The sequence below is a fragment of the Pelobates fuscus genome, chromosome 2 (genome assembly GCF_036172605.1).
Source record: "Pelobates fuscus isolate aPelFus1 chromosome 2, aPelFus1.pri, whole genome shotgun sequence".
Lineage (NCBI taxonomy): Eukaryota > Metazoa > Chordata > Amphibia > Anura > Pelobatidae > Pelobates > Pelobates fuscus.
The window spans coordinates 162182716-162199246 of NC_086318.1; the positions used below are offsets into that span (position 1 = coordinate 162182716).

Consider the following 16531-nt stretch of genomic DNA (forward strand, 5'->3'; position numbering starts at 1 on the left):
TAATGCAAGGAAATATCATAGGAGATACTATGTATCCATCTCTCTCCTCTCTTTTTCCATCTCTCTCCTCTTTCATACTAAAGTAAAGAGCCAGACAGATGTGATTGCATTTTACTAGAGCATACAACACATTACCATTTCAGAATTTGGAGATTTTGTAAAAAAAAAACCTTTAGGCATACAATGAGACTACACAAACTAAACTTATCACACTAATGTTCAACCACCTCAATGGGGCTCCAGACATGGAGGGCACACTACGATACACTGACCAGTGGGAAGCCGACCTGGGGGAGGTACTAGAGGGAACAGAGTGGCAAGACATATGGGAAGCATGCACCAAAACCACAATGTGTGTAACACTGCAAGAACAGTCTTATAAAACACTATTCCGATGGTACATGACTCCAGTAAAACAGAAACACATGGGACTGAGCCCCACAGACGACTGCTGGCATGGGTGTGGGGGGCGAGGCACATATATACACATGTGGTGGGAGTGCCCAGGAGTACAAAAACGACTGGCGCTGGACCCATGGGCGTGCCTACTATCAAGACCCACATAGGGCCTCCCCAGACACGAACAAAGGCTTCTTAACATGCTCTATTTAGTGGCCCGAAGGGCCCTGGCACAACAGTGGTCATGCCCAGACCTCCCGCAGATATCTCTGGTCAAGACAAAAATGCGAGACAACTACATAATGGATAAATTAACCGCCCAGGTGCGAAACATTATGACTAAGTTCCAGAAGGTCTGGGATCTATGGGAGCAGTACGATACTTAGAATCATGACTCGGGTCGTGGGGCGGCATCCACGCGTTCCGCAAAAGTTGCAATAAGTGGGGTTCACCCAACGCCAAATATCACACCAGAACCTGGACAAGTGGGAGCGGCACCACAACAGGACGGGTATATGGTCAAACCCAGTACACGGAGCGCAGCCTGAGGAGACTGGCGACCCCTGTCGCTAGTCCATCGGGAAACCATCTCAAGATGATACCTATATGCAAACGAAAGAGACTCAACTGCTGGAATGAACCAGACTAGTCAAGTGTACAACTGGATATGATGAACAAAATAATAATAAATCTACAAATAAAGTCTAATGAAAACACCAGTAAATAATGGTGAGAAACTAGCCAAAATGGCTAACCTCTATGTACATAAAATGATGCCTATGTGCCTACAGAGCTCCCAGATAGCTAACTGGCTAGTGACTTTATTAAGTAGAAAGAAATGGTCAAATCCAGAGCTAGGGGCCCATAGAGTAGGTATAAGTCAAATGACAAACATAGGTATCTGGGGTGCAGTCACGTACAGCTAAACACGGTGCTTGAGTCGTGTAACTGCAAGAAGGTCTATAAACTTAGTAACCAATATGTATGCAGTATCTAGTCTGCGGTATACTAAGTGATAGTCCCACTGTCATAAGGGGTGTCATAAATGGGTTAAAGGATACCTAGCATAGATGACATAGGGAAACAAACGTATATATATAGCGTCCCCCTAAATGAATCTCGATAACTGTAACGCTAAACAAATAATGGTAACAGTATATACTCGAGAAACCCCAAATGCTACTTCTGTGAGAAATACTCAACAGATAATAGAAAACGTGACAAAAACCCCTGGTACAAATAAGAGGTGAAAAAACACAAAATTAGGGTGACTACATGTGCATAACCATACTTAGAGTGTTGGTTGCCTACACATGGTGATAGATTCCCCTAAGTGAAAATAAAGTGAGTAGAACAAAGAGCCCATAGAGCCCGACGCGCGTTTCGGTGCTCGCTCAGATGCACCTTCGTCAGGGGCTCTTTCACTTAGGGGAATCTATCACCATGTGTAGGCAACCAACACTCTAAGTATGGTTATGCACATGTAGTCACCCTAATTTTGTGTTTTTTCACCTCTTATTTGTACCAGGGGTTTTTGTCACGTTTTCTATTATCTGTTGAGTATTTCTCACAGAAGTAGCATTTGGGGTTTCTCGAGTATATACTGTTACCATTATTTGTTTAGCGTTACAGTTATCGAGATTCATTTAGGGGGACGCTATATATATACATTTGTTTCCCTATGTCATCTATGCTAGGTATCCTTTAACCCATTTATGACACCCCTTATGACAGTGGGACTATCACTTAGTATACCGCAGACTAGATACTGCATACATATTGGTTACTAAGTTTATAGACCTTCTTGCAGTTACACGACTCAAGCACCGTGTTTAGCTGTACGTGACTGCACCCCAGATACCTATGTTTGTCATTTGACTTATACCTACTCTATGGGCCCCTAGCTCTGGATTTGACCATTTCTTTCTACTTAATAAAGTCACTAGCCAGTTAGCTATCTGGGAGCTCTGTAGGCACATAGGCATCATTTTATGTACATAGAGGTTAGCCATTTTGGCTAGTTTCTCACCATTATTTACTGGTGTTTTCATTAGACTTTATTTGTAGATTTATTATTATTTTGTTCATCATATCCAGTTGTACACTTGACTAGTCTGGTTCATTCCAGCAGTTGAGTCTCTTTCGTCTGTTCCAAAATTATAGGGGTCAAGCCCCAGGACACCCCTGGAGTGTCCAATTAGGTGTTCCTCCACCAGTGAAACGGTCCGTATTTGTTTGGACTTTCCTCACAGGTGGAACTTCTGTTATGATACCTATATGCATCTACTTGTCTCTAACTCTCTCTCTTTCCTTTCTACCTATCTATTGAATGCAAGCACTCTAGACTTGCAAGCCGGCAGGAGGAGTGTCAGGCTAAAATACGCTTACGATCTGCAGACAACAGGGAGGAGCGGGAGTGCAGTCGGACACCCCAAGGGGTCTGGGACTGAAACTCTGCTCCCTAAGCCTACTCCTCCACACCACTACCATTATATATAGTTACTTTTGCTTGCCAACATAACAGAAAATATCAGTCGGAGACACCCACAGAGAGCACAATGTAAGTAACATGTCTAAACTAACCACTGCAATTTGCATTCTGTAAAACACTGTATGACACTGCGCCAGCATATTTGTACATTGACTTCTTCGTCAGACCAAAAATAAAGAATAATAAAAAATAAAAAAACACCTTTAGGCAAACAGAGAAGAGTGCTAAAAGATAATGGTGATTTGAAGGAAAATTATATTTTATGCATATGCATGAGTTCAACAAAGTGTAAGAAAAGTTCTAACACTTTAAATAAAGGTGTAACATGCTAAAAGTATTCTGTTCTATCTATTGCAGGTAAGATGAAAGCTAAATGTCTACATATTTTATATTTGATGTGTTCTATCAGAATATGTTAGAGGAATAAAGGCAATCAGCTTCCCATGGTGAAATTGAGATATTTTACATTCCACATTTAGCCAAATTGATCTTTAGATTTGAAGTTGACATGATTTTGCTCCCCATATAATTGGTATCTATGAAAGGCAGTACTGGAAATAAAAATTGTGTGAGTTAGTTTTCATCTTATTCAAAAAACTGTTCTGGTTGCAATACAGTTAAGCACCAGAACGGCAACCTTGCCATGTGACATTAAATTTGAGAAGGGGGTCTAAAAACTGATAATGCCCCCTTTGAACCTCAAAACAATAACAATAGTCTATTATTAAAGTGGCTATATCTAACCTTGGTAGTCATTGTCTGCTACTTACTGACTGGTTACTAATCTTGCTGCTTTATCAGCAACTCACAATTTAAAATATTCTTCTGGTTAGTGGAAAGACACACAAATCAGGTTTAAAACTTATACTATAGGAACACATAACTTTAGGTATATGGCATTAAAGTTAAAATATAAGCCATATAGTAATGCATATTAAAACACATTTAACCAAATGAAAGCATACTGAACAGCAACGTAGAAGACCAGTTGTGACTTAAAATAAACAACTCTTTATATACATGAAAGGGTTAATTTATTTTAAGATGAACTATAATACTAACAACCTTGTGCATTGCGATGACATCACATAGCATAAGTTCTTCACATGACCCTCTTCCTACACCCCCCTCTCTTAGAGACCCTACCTAGTAATGCCACTTAGATAAGTTTTAGATCAATGATTTGTTACTTGCCTTTACCATGCTGCTTGAACAAGCTTTTCATGCTGTTAGTTTATAGTTGTCAATATTGGATTGGTGATTAATGAGACTTCCCCCAGACCCCTTTATTACGTTTGCCTTATAAGCTTTGTTCTGTTTAATACACATTGTACATTTTCTGAACTTACTCCTTGGTATGGTCTCTCATTGAGTGTCCCCAAGTACTGTTTGCATAGAAATATAAGTCCATGGCAGAAGAGGTCTGGTGATCACTTAGGAGCAGTTCCAACTGGGGGCTCATCCGAAAATTCTAGGGAAACCTTGAGCTGGTGAGTATGTAATTATTTTATGTGTCTCACAGGCGGGGTTACCCAGGATATTGAACCCTGGTTTAAACAAGATGCTCCCTCTCGCCCATGGACTGTGGGGCCATTCAGTGTTATAGGAAAGCAGATTGAAGATTATGCTAGCGTTAGTGTACTTATAATCTTAATTTTAGTAATGACAGGAGGCGAGTATTTTGCATTAAACTCTCTTTACTAACTCCACATAGCAGTAAAGAAAAGTGAAACATTAACCAATCAAAATGCAATAGGAGGTGTAGTATTAACAGTGCTGAGGCTCCTCCCCCTCTTTCGAAAGTGACATCATGCATAAAGTTCCCAAAAGTCCAAAGTCCAAAAGTCCAAAGTCCAAAGTAACATGCACCAACGGGTGACTTTCCAAGAAACAAAATATTAACGGCTGAAAGAAGGTTCAAACGTGTCCATCCTGAGCGTGAACTGTACCGCCACGAAGTTACACTGAAAGAGAATGTGAAATGGGTTAGGTACCGGTCTGGGAACTGTTTGAAGTAATGTAAAAGGCCCAAGACAACCTCACAGAGAAGTATATTAACGAATATCAGAATTGACCATAAACGACATGAAATGTGAGAGATAAAACCAGATTCGAACATGATATCATACCTAGGAGAAGTAGGAATATAGGTAAGGAAGGAATACGTAGAATATAGGTATACTTACGTGAGTCCCTTCACCCCCAAGGGTGGAGGGGGTGGGAAAATACTCGCCTCCTGTCATTACTAAAATTAAGATTATAAGTAAATTAACGCTAGCATAATCTTCAATTTTACCACATGACAGGAGGCTTCCTATTTTGCATTTTTTAACGCTGATGCAGGAGAGACGTAGCTGCACCTGAGCTCGGGCGGAAGTAGAAAGTGCGAAAGGTCGATTCACGCGACCAATCCGCAGAACGTAGTATGTCTGCCAGAGAGGCACCCACTGAGAAAGCCGACGAAGCCGCCGCCCCGCGAACGGAGTGGGCCCCGAAGATCTCATCCACTCCTGCCAGATAAAGAATCCATCTTATCCATCTGGCGAGGGTGGTAGCCGAGACTGGTACATGGGGTCTAACATAAGACACCAGGAGTTGGCTGGAAGATGCGACTCGGAGCGGAGATGTGACCTCCACGTACCGACGTTAGGTAGACACCACGCACAGTTGAGGATCGGTAGGGAAAAAGGGGTAGAAGACCGACGTAGAGTCCGATTTCGTACGACATGATACTCGAAAGGTAACCCCATTCAGGGGACACCGAAAAGGCGTTGATGTCGAATGCCCGTATGTCCGATACCCGGCAAAACGAGACTAAGCAGAGAAAAAGTGTCAGTTTGGCCAATAGTTGTCGGAGGGAGAGTCTGTCGTTATCTGGCCAGTCCCTCAAAAATTGTAGGACAACTTCAACGTCCCATAAGCGGGAGTAATTGGGGATTCGGAGGTCTCTGTAAACGGATGCCTCGTAGGAGTCGGCATATCAGTGGATCTTTCCCGATGGGTATCCCATCTTATCCATCTGGCGAGGGTGGTAGCCGAGACTGGTACATGGGGTCTAACATAAGACACCAGGAGTTTGCCGGAAGTAGCGACCCGGAGCGGAGATGTGCCCTCCACGTACCGACGTAAGGTAGACACCACGCACAGTTGAGGATCGGTAGGGAAAAAGGGGTAGAAGACCGACGTAGAGTCCGATTTCGTACGACATGATACTCGAAAGGTAACCCCTTCAGGGGAGACCGAAAAGGTGTCGATGTCGAATGCCCGTACGTCCGATACCCGGCGAAACGAGACTAGGCAGAGAAAAAGTGTCAGTTTGGCCGATAGTTGTCGGAGGGAGAGTCTGTCGTTATCTAGACAGTCCCTCAAAAATTGTAGGACAACTTCAACGTCCCATAAGCGGGAGTATTTGGGTTTCGGAGGTCTCTGTAAATGGATGCCTCGTAGGAGTCAGCATATCAGTGGATCTTTCCCGACGGGTATCCTTTGTACCGGTACGTGGGCCGCCGAAATCGCGGAGCGCACGACGTTGAGGGACCGGTAGGAAAGGCCCGTGTAAAAAAGGTGGGAAAGAAAATTCAGGATGGCAGTAACAGGTGCCGTAAAGGGATCGAGGTCCCGTTCACTGCACCAAGAGGACCAGGAATTCCAAGCTGATAGGTAACATCATCTGGTTCCTGGTGCCCACGAGTCCCATATGAGGTCTCTAGCTGTTTGCGATAATTCGTTGGTCTGCCAGGCGCCCCTGAAAGAGTCCAAGCCACTAAGGTGAGTCGGTCTTCCAGGATGAGAGGCTGAGGGTTCCCTTTCAGATCTGTGAGGAGCGTTGGATGAGTTGGTATGAGGAGGGGATCCATGTAGGATGATGCCAGAAGATCTGGGAACCATGGTTGACCTCGCCATAGAGGAGTGATGAGGAGCAGAGACCCGCATTGTGTCTTCAAGTACTGAGCCGTCCTCGTAATCATGTCGAATGGGCGAAAGGCATATGCTACCGCGGGCGGCCATAGTTTGAGAAACGCATCTACTGCCTTGCTCTCCGGGTCTGGGAGCCAGATGAAGTATTCGGGAGTCTGTTTGTTGTTGCGAGATGCGAACAGGTCCAGGTGGAGGGGACCTCTCCTGACCGAGAGGTGCTGGAAGATCAGTGGGTCTAGTCGCTGCTGCCCCGCCAGTGGCGCGAGAACAGTCCGCTGTCAGGTTCGTCTCTCCCAGGAGATATTCTGCCATGAGTGAGATCTTTCGAGGTAGGCAAAAATCGAAGATCTCCTTTGTAATTTCTGAAAGGAGTCTGGACCGTGCTCCTCCCAAGCGGTTGATGTAGCGGCCCGCGGAGATGTTGTCCATCCGGAGGAGAACGCAGCAGTCCGTCCTGTCCCTTGTCAGGCTGCGGATCGCGAACGATCCTGCCAGGAGTTCTAGGCAGTTTATGTGAAGGTCGATTTCTTGAGAAGTCCAGGTGCCGCCTGTCGATCTGCCTTCGCCCGTGGCGCCCCAGCCCCAGAGGCTGGCGTCCAACTCCAGGACGATGTCGGTGTGGTGCCGAAGATTGCCCGGCCATTCCAAGCCTCCATGCTGTCCAACCACCATCCGAGTTCTTCCTTGACTTCCTCCGTTACCGGAATGGTTTGGTCGTAGGAAGGGTTCTGGCGGAGGAATGAGGCCTTCAGGCGTTGCATCGCTCTGTAGAGGAGCGGACCCGGGAAGATTGCCTGGATAGACGCGGAGAGCAGGCCCACAATCCAAGCTAGGTTGCGGAGTTTAATGGTACGGCAGCGGATTACTCTGCGTAGTTCCTTCTTGATGGCTGCGATCTTTGGTGTCGGTAGCCATATTGTGCTGGACGTGGAGTCGCTCTCGAAGCACAGGAATTGTACCGTCTGGGCCGGAGATATTGCCGACTTCTGATAGTTCCCCACAAAGCCTAGGGATGACAGGAATTGTGTGGTATAGTGTGTGTGTTGCGTCAGTCTGGACCGGTCGGAGCAAAACAGTAGCAGGTCGTCCAGGTAGATAATGCACCAAATTACTTGTGCACGTAGATGTGCAACTACTGGCTTCAGCAGCTTGGTGAAGCACCACGGGGCTGAGCTGAGGCCGAAGGGAAGGCATGTGAACTGCCAGGGTCGGCCTTGCCATCGGAACCTGAGGAATTGGCGGCAGGAGAAGTGGACGGGTACTGACAAATAAGCGTCCTTGAGGTCCAATCTCGTGAACCAGTCCCCGCCTTGGAGGAGGTCTCTCAGGAGGTAAATTCCCTCCATCTTGAAATGCCTGTACATTACGTAAGCATTGAGCCTCCTCAGATTTATGACCGGGCGGAAATCCCCGGATTTATTTTTTACCAGAAATATGTTGCTGAAGAAACCCCTTTGTTCGTGAGCTGGTTCGATCGCTCCTTTCGATTTGAGCTCCTGTAGCTCGTTGTCGATTAGGCGGTGGTCCTCTCTGGAGCACTGTATGGGGTGCGGAGGGATGGTCTGGTATGGGGGTTCTGCGAAGTCGATGACGTAGCCCCGTCTGGAGGATCCATGCATCCGCGGAGATGGTTGTCCAGTTCTGAAAAGACAGAGCGATGCGACCTGCAGTATATGGGGTAAGTGGAACTTGAGACACAAGATCGCTTACCTGTGGGGAAGCGTGCTCTGCCATGGCTGTGAGGTCCTCTGCCTCGGTCGGCTCCTCTGGTGTAGGAGAAGGGTTGTCTGAAGCCCACTTCCGGGTTGAAGGGTTGAGGTCTATGTGAGCGGGGGCCAGAGGGCCAAAATCGGCTGGCTGCTTGGCCCCTGTGGCGGCCAGCCCATCCAAAAACACCCCAACTGGGGTAGCCCCTGAAGACTCTTTTCATGGAAGTCTGAGCCTTATTGAGGGACGTAAAGATGTTAACGTGTTTGTTTAGTTCTTTCAGGAAAGCTTACCCGAACAATTTGCCTTGTGCCATTGGTCCCAACTCCTTAGTGCCCAATTCCACCAGCTTCCCGTCACTGCGGGGCAACGCTGCCTTACGCCTATCTGAGGAGAGGACTACGTTGGTATTGCCAACAAAACAAAAACACCTTTGTGCCCATTCTCTATTGTCATGCGCCCACTCTTTTACCATGCTGGCATTAAATTGGTCATCCCTTGTAAATGCGTTGTCCGCCAAATACATAATGTGGGAAAGTGGGCCGGAGTCCAGCAGTTTGTCCTGGACTCCGTGGAATCCTTTCTCCACGCTTCTCCGGGGATCACGACCACTCCGAGACATGAAGGTGGTCATGACTTGGTCGAACTCCGGAGTTTGAGTTACGTGGTCGGGGAGCAAAGGGCGTGGGCATTCGGAGCGTAGGCGGTTGCGCACCATTTTTTCTAGCGGTTTGCGGAGCCAGCGGTGCATACATTTAGAAAGGTGTTCAGGGGTCCAGTCCCCAGAGCGTGGGTGGCAGATATTACGAGGGTCGAAGAGACGTTGCCCTGTGGGATCTAGGATGGTATCCCCTTCTTGGGTAGGTGTGAGGTCGTCCGGCAACTGGATGTCATTCAAGAAAGTGCCTCGTAAAAATCCAGTACGGGAGCCAGTGTCCGAGTCCCAGTCGTCGTCCTGCAAAACAGAATCCGCGGTGTGTGTTCCTCTTCCTCATCCGAGGAGTAGTGGGCGAGGGTAGGTGGGGCTGGCTTGTGGCGTTTAGATGGTGCCTTGCCTTTGACTGGATTATCACTCCCTTTGTCACCCTTCCAGTGGCATTTGGTAGGTCGTGAGTCCGCTGAAGCCTCAGAATCATCGTCTTGTAGGTGGGCTTGTGTGGCTCTCTTGGTTTGATCAGCTGATGCTGACATAACTCTGGAAAGCGCTTTCTCCATAGAGGCGGAGATGGCTTCTGCAATCATTGTCTGGAAGTCCGCAGGGGTTTGGGATGCTTCCATAATGTCTTGGAGTGGGACCGGTATTGATCTAATATATATTTTGCACAGGGTGTAGGTTGGGCTAGGGGTCAGGCAATTGTTTAAGGAACAACGTGATTGATGGTACCAGCGGTACCTGTGGAACCCCAGCAGGGTATAAGTATATGGACAAATAAAAGTATAAACACCCCAGCAGAGTGTGTGTGAATTAAATGTGTGGTATAAGGATACCAGAGTCCCCAGCAGGGTAAATTGGGATTTTTACTGGGCTTCACCCAGACATGTACATGTAGGTGAAGGTGGCACAAAATCTACCTGGTCATATCATAGAGGGATTCTCCCTTGTCATGTACAATAATATAGGTGGCACAAAATCCACCTGATGGCAGCCGAAATAAAAGGGTTTCACCCAGTGTGTGTATAACAAGGTGGCACAAAATCCACCTGATCTGATTGGTATAGTGGTTAGCACTGAATAGGGCCAGCAGCCTCTATAGCAGGTTAGTGTATATGGACTAACCTGCTGACCCCTGCCAGGTTGGTAAGCTTGCACACAACAGTATGTGTGGGCCGAAGTGACAACCGTGTTGTCCTCTGGAGAGTAGGTCTGTCCGTGTATCAGACCGGGAGGTTTGCGACCGGGTGCCGGCACTGTGGGGATCGCGTGTCACCCAAAATGGCGGCTGTGAATCTCGCGATGCGCGAGATCCAAAATGGCCGCCGAGGAGACGGGGAAGGGGTTTCCCGGCGTGCCGGTGAGATTGAGTGCGACCGGGAGGCCGCGAGGAGCGCAAAGGGGAAGAGGGTGAACGTTACCCTCAGAGTAAGTTGCTGGGAACCAGCAATAGAAACGGAGAAAAGTGCCAGGAAAGGAAAGTCCCTGAGGGCAGGGGAAGGAAGCAGGAGGGGGAATCTCAGAGGGGAGAGATAAAACTGGATAAATTAAAGGGGTAACAGGCAAGGACCACAAAGGATAGAGAAGGAAAACAGCCTAGCACTAAAAGTCTATAGCAAAAACACAATAAAGGCATAAAACAGATTATACACAATAGAGTAAGGGAAGAGCCTGAAACTCTGACCTGTCTGCTGATGGAGCAGTAAAGAAAGAGGGAGAGGAGCCTCAGCACTGTGAATACTACACCTCCTATTGCATTTTGATTGGTTAATGATTCACTTTTCTTTACTGTTATGTGGAGTTAGTAAAGAGAGTTTAATGCAAAATAGTAAGCCTCCTGTCATGTGGTAAAATTAAGTATCTTCTATCCAGATCTAAGCCTGTCCACCAATTGTGTAAATTTGAAGTGCATTGCTTAAAGTATGAGGATGTTTGTAATATGATTTTTTAAAATTTTCAGTGGTTGCACACTCACATTGCTTGCTAATTTTGCTAATAGGATGGGACAAAAGGAGGCAAATTCAAAATAAGATTTAAGCTGCTGTAGTCAAGTAAAGTCTGACATGATAGGAGTGAGAATTATTTATGTGCCTCAGTTTGAAAGCTGGACATGAACCTCCCTTCCCAAGGCTGACTCAGAATTTTTTTTTAGACAGGAATGCTATGTAGAAGGTAGTTTCTGATAAAGGAAAAATATGGCAGCGGCATTAGCATGTAAGCAGAAGACAGTAAAATTTGTTATTATGCTAAAGGTTTAAGAATGTTGGCTGAAAGAATGCACCTTGACTGAAAGTTCAGAGGTAATCTGATAAATAATATGCAGAGTGATTGTGCGCAGATTGTTAGTCAGAGATAGTCAGAGAGAACATGGTATAAAAAGTCCCATGCCCTAATTCATCAAATGCTTGATTTTGGAAGATGCAGGATACTTTTACAGTTAAATGAAGAATGTGAGTGTGTTCACATGCTTACATGTATTAGAATGCAGAAGGGAGCGGTCAAGATGGTGCTCGTCTTTTCTTTATGGGCGTAACCAATGTTTTAACTGTGGTCAGAGTGTGTACTGATGTCAAGACTATCCCCACCCCAAAATGTGGCCCTAATCATCTCCGCCCATCTTATGACACATCCTATGACTCTCACCCTTCCTATGAACCCTGCCCAAAAGGTGGAGACCATAGTCCCACACATCGTCATCAGTGGGGAGGCAACAATCACTGAGAACTACAGCCCAGACCAGTCAATTTATATTGACTTACAAGCATATTATCAAACATAATTTTATCAAACATCAGAGAGACAGTATTATCCATCATATTTATCATACAGAGTAAACATTTGAGCCCAGCCCAGTTTTAATAAAGTGAACCCCTCCGTTGTTTGTTCAAACTCTGGATGGCTACCTCACTGTTCAACATTATTTTTCAGTATTATGAGATTGTATAGTCAAATTATTAAGCTGACGGCAAAAGTTTATTTGATGTTGTTATGTCCCAGGATTTTCTTTTTCTAATTATTTGTGTAGAAAATTCCTCTATTGCCATTATCACCCATCCTCCCTCATAGAGCTATGATTTTTTTTCCCTTTTTGTACAAACAGAGGGGCAGGATGCTCAAAATATGAGTGTTTAAGTGAAATGCATATTTTTATTGTTATGCCTTAATGGAGCAAATGACTACTCTGAAACAAAATGTTGTTTTTTTCTGTGAGCAGGACTTGTTTAAGGTGTTACACAAATTGTTGACACTATGAAATTATTTTAAGATGTGAGACCATGAATACATTTGAATTACTATCACAATAATACATTTTGAATAACAGTTTTTTTACAATTGAATAGCTTTGGATACTATTGTTTTATGAGGTATCGAGGAGGCTCATGTTGGTATGCTGTCAGTATTTTTTTTATATATTCCAAGAGCCACTAATTAAAGCACATGTGGGGCTTGCTGAAATTCCCTTTCTTGTTGGTAAATGGTGTACATTTTCCTTACTACCCTCTATATTTAAAATGGATAATTAAATTGAGAAAAACAAGTAGCTAGAGAGGTGAGAACGGACAACAGCTCAATTAGCCTGCCCTTCGGTGGGTCCCCACTTAAATCTCAAGCTGGATTTAGCTCAACTTATGCCATTACAGAGAGAACATATCTGAAGCATTTCAGACTGGTTCCACCCATACGGGCAAGTTCGCTCTGCACGAGAGATACAGCAAGCCCAGACAATCGTTTCAGCCTTGTTAGGCATCATCAGTGAGGCATAGCTGATATCTCTCTAGGCACCGTGAGCAAGGGGTCCATGTCTGGATTAAACTTATGGAGAGCAAAAAATCCCACAAAAAAGGAATAACAGGCAGTGCGCATGCCTAGGATGGACCATAAATAAAGTCCAATTGTTGTTGTTGTAGCATTAACAAATAAGGCGTGTTCTTTACTATGTTTGTCCAAGGCCCTAATAGATGACTGCTGAAATACAAATGGTATCTGCATGAGATGATTATGACAACAGTAGGCAGCAAAATCCAGACAAAAGAGTTTGAAACCAGTAGGTAAACTATAGCCAATAATTATGATAATTAATGTAAAATATAAGGCCAAAATAGTTGACCAGGAAACATTTTCCAAAGCACCAATGCTTCCAGTTAAGCTACTTTAGCCTAAAATTTTAAATTGAATTTGATTTCCCCCAAATTCTTACTTTAGTGAATAACCCTGTTTAAAGGTGTTTAAAGGGAAGCTGTTAGTACCTAAAGTTTTTAATGTTACATTTCCTTATAACCATATTTAATAAAGATGTATTCATAAAATACAGAAATCCACAACTTTTGTTTCTGCAAAGGATGCTTCCAGCTTAGTTCCTTGTCATTCATTGTTACGCTCTCTAGTCTTTGCACCTTGTGAGTCATCATAGAAAAAGCACACAGAGAAGAGGAGAAATTAAACAATTTAAGGTTATTCACTATAATGAGAATTAAAAGTTAATTCAAAAGGAAAGCATAGCTTACTTAGAAAATGTTTCCAGTTCAGCTATGTTTGACATTACATTTACATTTTTTTCCTTGCATTCACTTTAAATGCTCACTTTAGTAAATAATCTTTTATGTTTATTTTTCTCCTTTTCTTAACCCCTTAAGGACTGGACTTTTTTTGCGATGTTGTACATTTGCGACCAGGCATCTTTTTACACTTTTGTGGTGTTTGTGTTTAGCTGTAATTTTCCGCTCTCTCATTTACTGTTCATATACAAATTATATATTGTTTTTTTCAGGACAAAAGGGGCTTTCTTTACATACCATTATTTATATAATCTCATGTAATTTAATTTTAAAAAAATGAAAAAATATGATGAAAAATTGAAAAAAATACATGTTTTTTGACTTTTATGTGAAAAATCTTTTATTCATCTACAAAAGCGAATGAAAAAAACTGCTAAATAGATTCAAAATTTTGTCCTGAGTTTAAAAATACCCAGTGTTTACATGCTTTTTGCTATTTTTTTGCATGTTATAGGGCTATAAGTACAAGTAGGATATTGCGGTTTCAAAACATATATTTTTAAAATGTATCAATAGTGACATTGTAACACTATTATCTGTCATAAATCGCTGAATAACACCCCACATGTACATATTTTTTTTAAAGTAGACAACCCAGGGTATTCAATATGGGGTATGTCCAGACTTTTTTAGTAGCCACTTAGTCGCAAACACTGGCCAAAGTTAGCGTTCATATTTGTTTGTGTGTGAAAAAAGTAAAAAACTAAATTGAACGCTAATTTTGGCCAGTGTTTGTGACCAAGTGGTTACTAAAAAAGACTGGTCATACCCCATTTGCAATACCTTGGGTTGTCTTCTTTCGCAAATGGTATGCCATCATGGGGGTAATTCTCATTCCTGGGCTACCATACGCTCTCAAAGGCAACGTAACCAACCTGGTCATTTTCAATGTAAAAATATTTGACCCATATATTTGACCCTGTAACTTTCAAAAACGCTATAAAACCTGTACATGGGGGGTACTGTTATACTCAGGAGACTTTGCTGAACACAAATATTAGTGTTTCAAAACTGGAAAATGTATCACAACAATTATATCATCAGTAAACGTGCTGTTTATGTGTGAAAAATGCAAAAAAAGTCACTTTCACTGACAATATAATCGCTGTGATATGTTTTACTGTTTTGAATCACTAATATTTGTGTTCAGCAAAGTCTCCCGAGTAAAACAGTACCCCCCATGTACAGGTTTTAGGGTGTCGTAGAACGTTACAGGGTAAAATACAGTGCTAGCAAATTAAATTCTCTAGACTTTTGGCCTGGGTTGGCAGGCAGGTCCCTTAAATTGCAATCAATAAAATAACTTAATTATGTAAAAATATTACATAAATACGCACGTAGAATTTAAATATATATGCATATTTATATATTTGAAGTCTACGTGTATATTTATATAATTATTTATGTAATTTTGTATATGGACATATGAATAGTTCGTATTCTTTTTATTTATTTATATATACATAGATATATATACAATTTCATTCTAAGTGTATTTTGATATAAATATATATATATTAATATCAAAATACAGTTAGAATAACATTTCGTATAGATATATAATTTTTTTTTAATTTTTATTATTATTTTAAATTTTTTTAATTTAATTTAAATTATTTATTATTCGTATTTTATAATAATATATATATACAATATATATATATAGTTATTATATATATTATATATATACGTGTGTAAATTAATTATAAGTGTATTTTTATATTAATATATGTACATATTAATATAAAAATACACTTAGCATGACATTATATATATGATATATAGACATATATTATATAGGTATAATATATGTCTATATATCATATATATATACACATATATAATAATATTTTTTTTTTATTACCTTTCACTTTAAATTTTTTTATGATTTTACACATGCAGGGAGACTGCCTGTCAGCACAGACAGTCCCCCTGCAGGCAGAGACTAGGACACCTATTGTGACCATGTGGTCGCCCTGTTGGGCGATCACATGGCCCCAGGGGTCCTAATCCGCCATGGGGAGACTGTCTGGGCTGCAGGCAGTCTCCCCACAACGGGAGCACCGCCGATCGCCGCCGGGGGAACGACGGCGATCGGGTAAGTACATTTTAAATTTAGGACGGTTCAGGACCGTCGTCGGTCGGCAACGCAAAAATGCCGATGACGGTCCTGAACCGTCTTGCGTCCTTAAGGGGTTAATATTTACACTGCACTGTTGTTACTGGATTATGATGTAGTTGTCTTTATTTTTAAATGAACATGCATCACTATCAATTAATTTTTAAAGTGATTCTATAGTGCCAGGAAAACAAAGCCAATTTCCTGGCACTATAAAGTTCTACAGTGCCCCCCTCCCTTGTGCCAACCCTCCCACGGCACTGAATGGGTTAAAGACTCGACGGGGGAGACCTAATGTGCATGCGAGGTGCATTATTCAATGATTTCCTACTGGGAAAAATGTGACACTAAAAGTCCTCATGCAGAGCGTGACTTCAATAATTAACCACTGTAGGGTTAAGGGACATGGGACATTGCACCCAGACCACTTTAATGAGCTAAAGTGGTCTGGGTGCCTACAGTGTCCTTTTAAACTTGTAAGCAAACACTTTTAAACAAATATACAGACCAAAATAAAGCAAGAAAAATATTGAAAAGTACTTCTTAAACATTTATAAAGTTACTATAGAATTTTTCAGCATGCATTTTTGGTCACTTAGCTAAGCAAGTTTATTCATCCCCCCCTCCCTCTTACACACATGTCACCCTTCTCAGTTCCAGACCAGTCACCCAATAACAGAAGCAGGGAA

The 16531-nt window shown here is 42.8% G+C and overlaps 1 protein-coding gene across 1 annotated transcript in view; it reads right to left on the minus strand.

The window, feature by feature from the left end:
- Positions 1 to 16531, minus strand: part of CSMD1 (CUB and Sushi multiple domains 1) — a 1854468-nt gene that overhangs the window by 968043 nt on the left and 869894 nt on the right. The gene's annotated exons all lie outside the window — the stretch shown is intronic.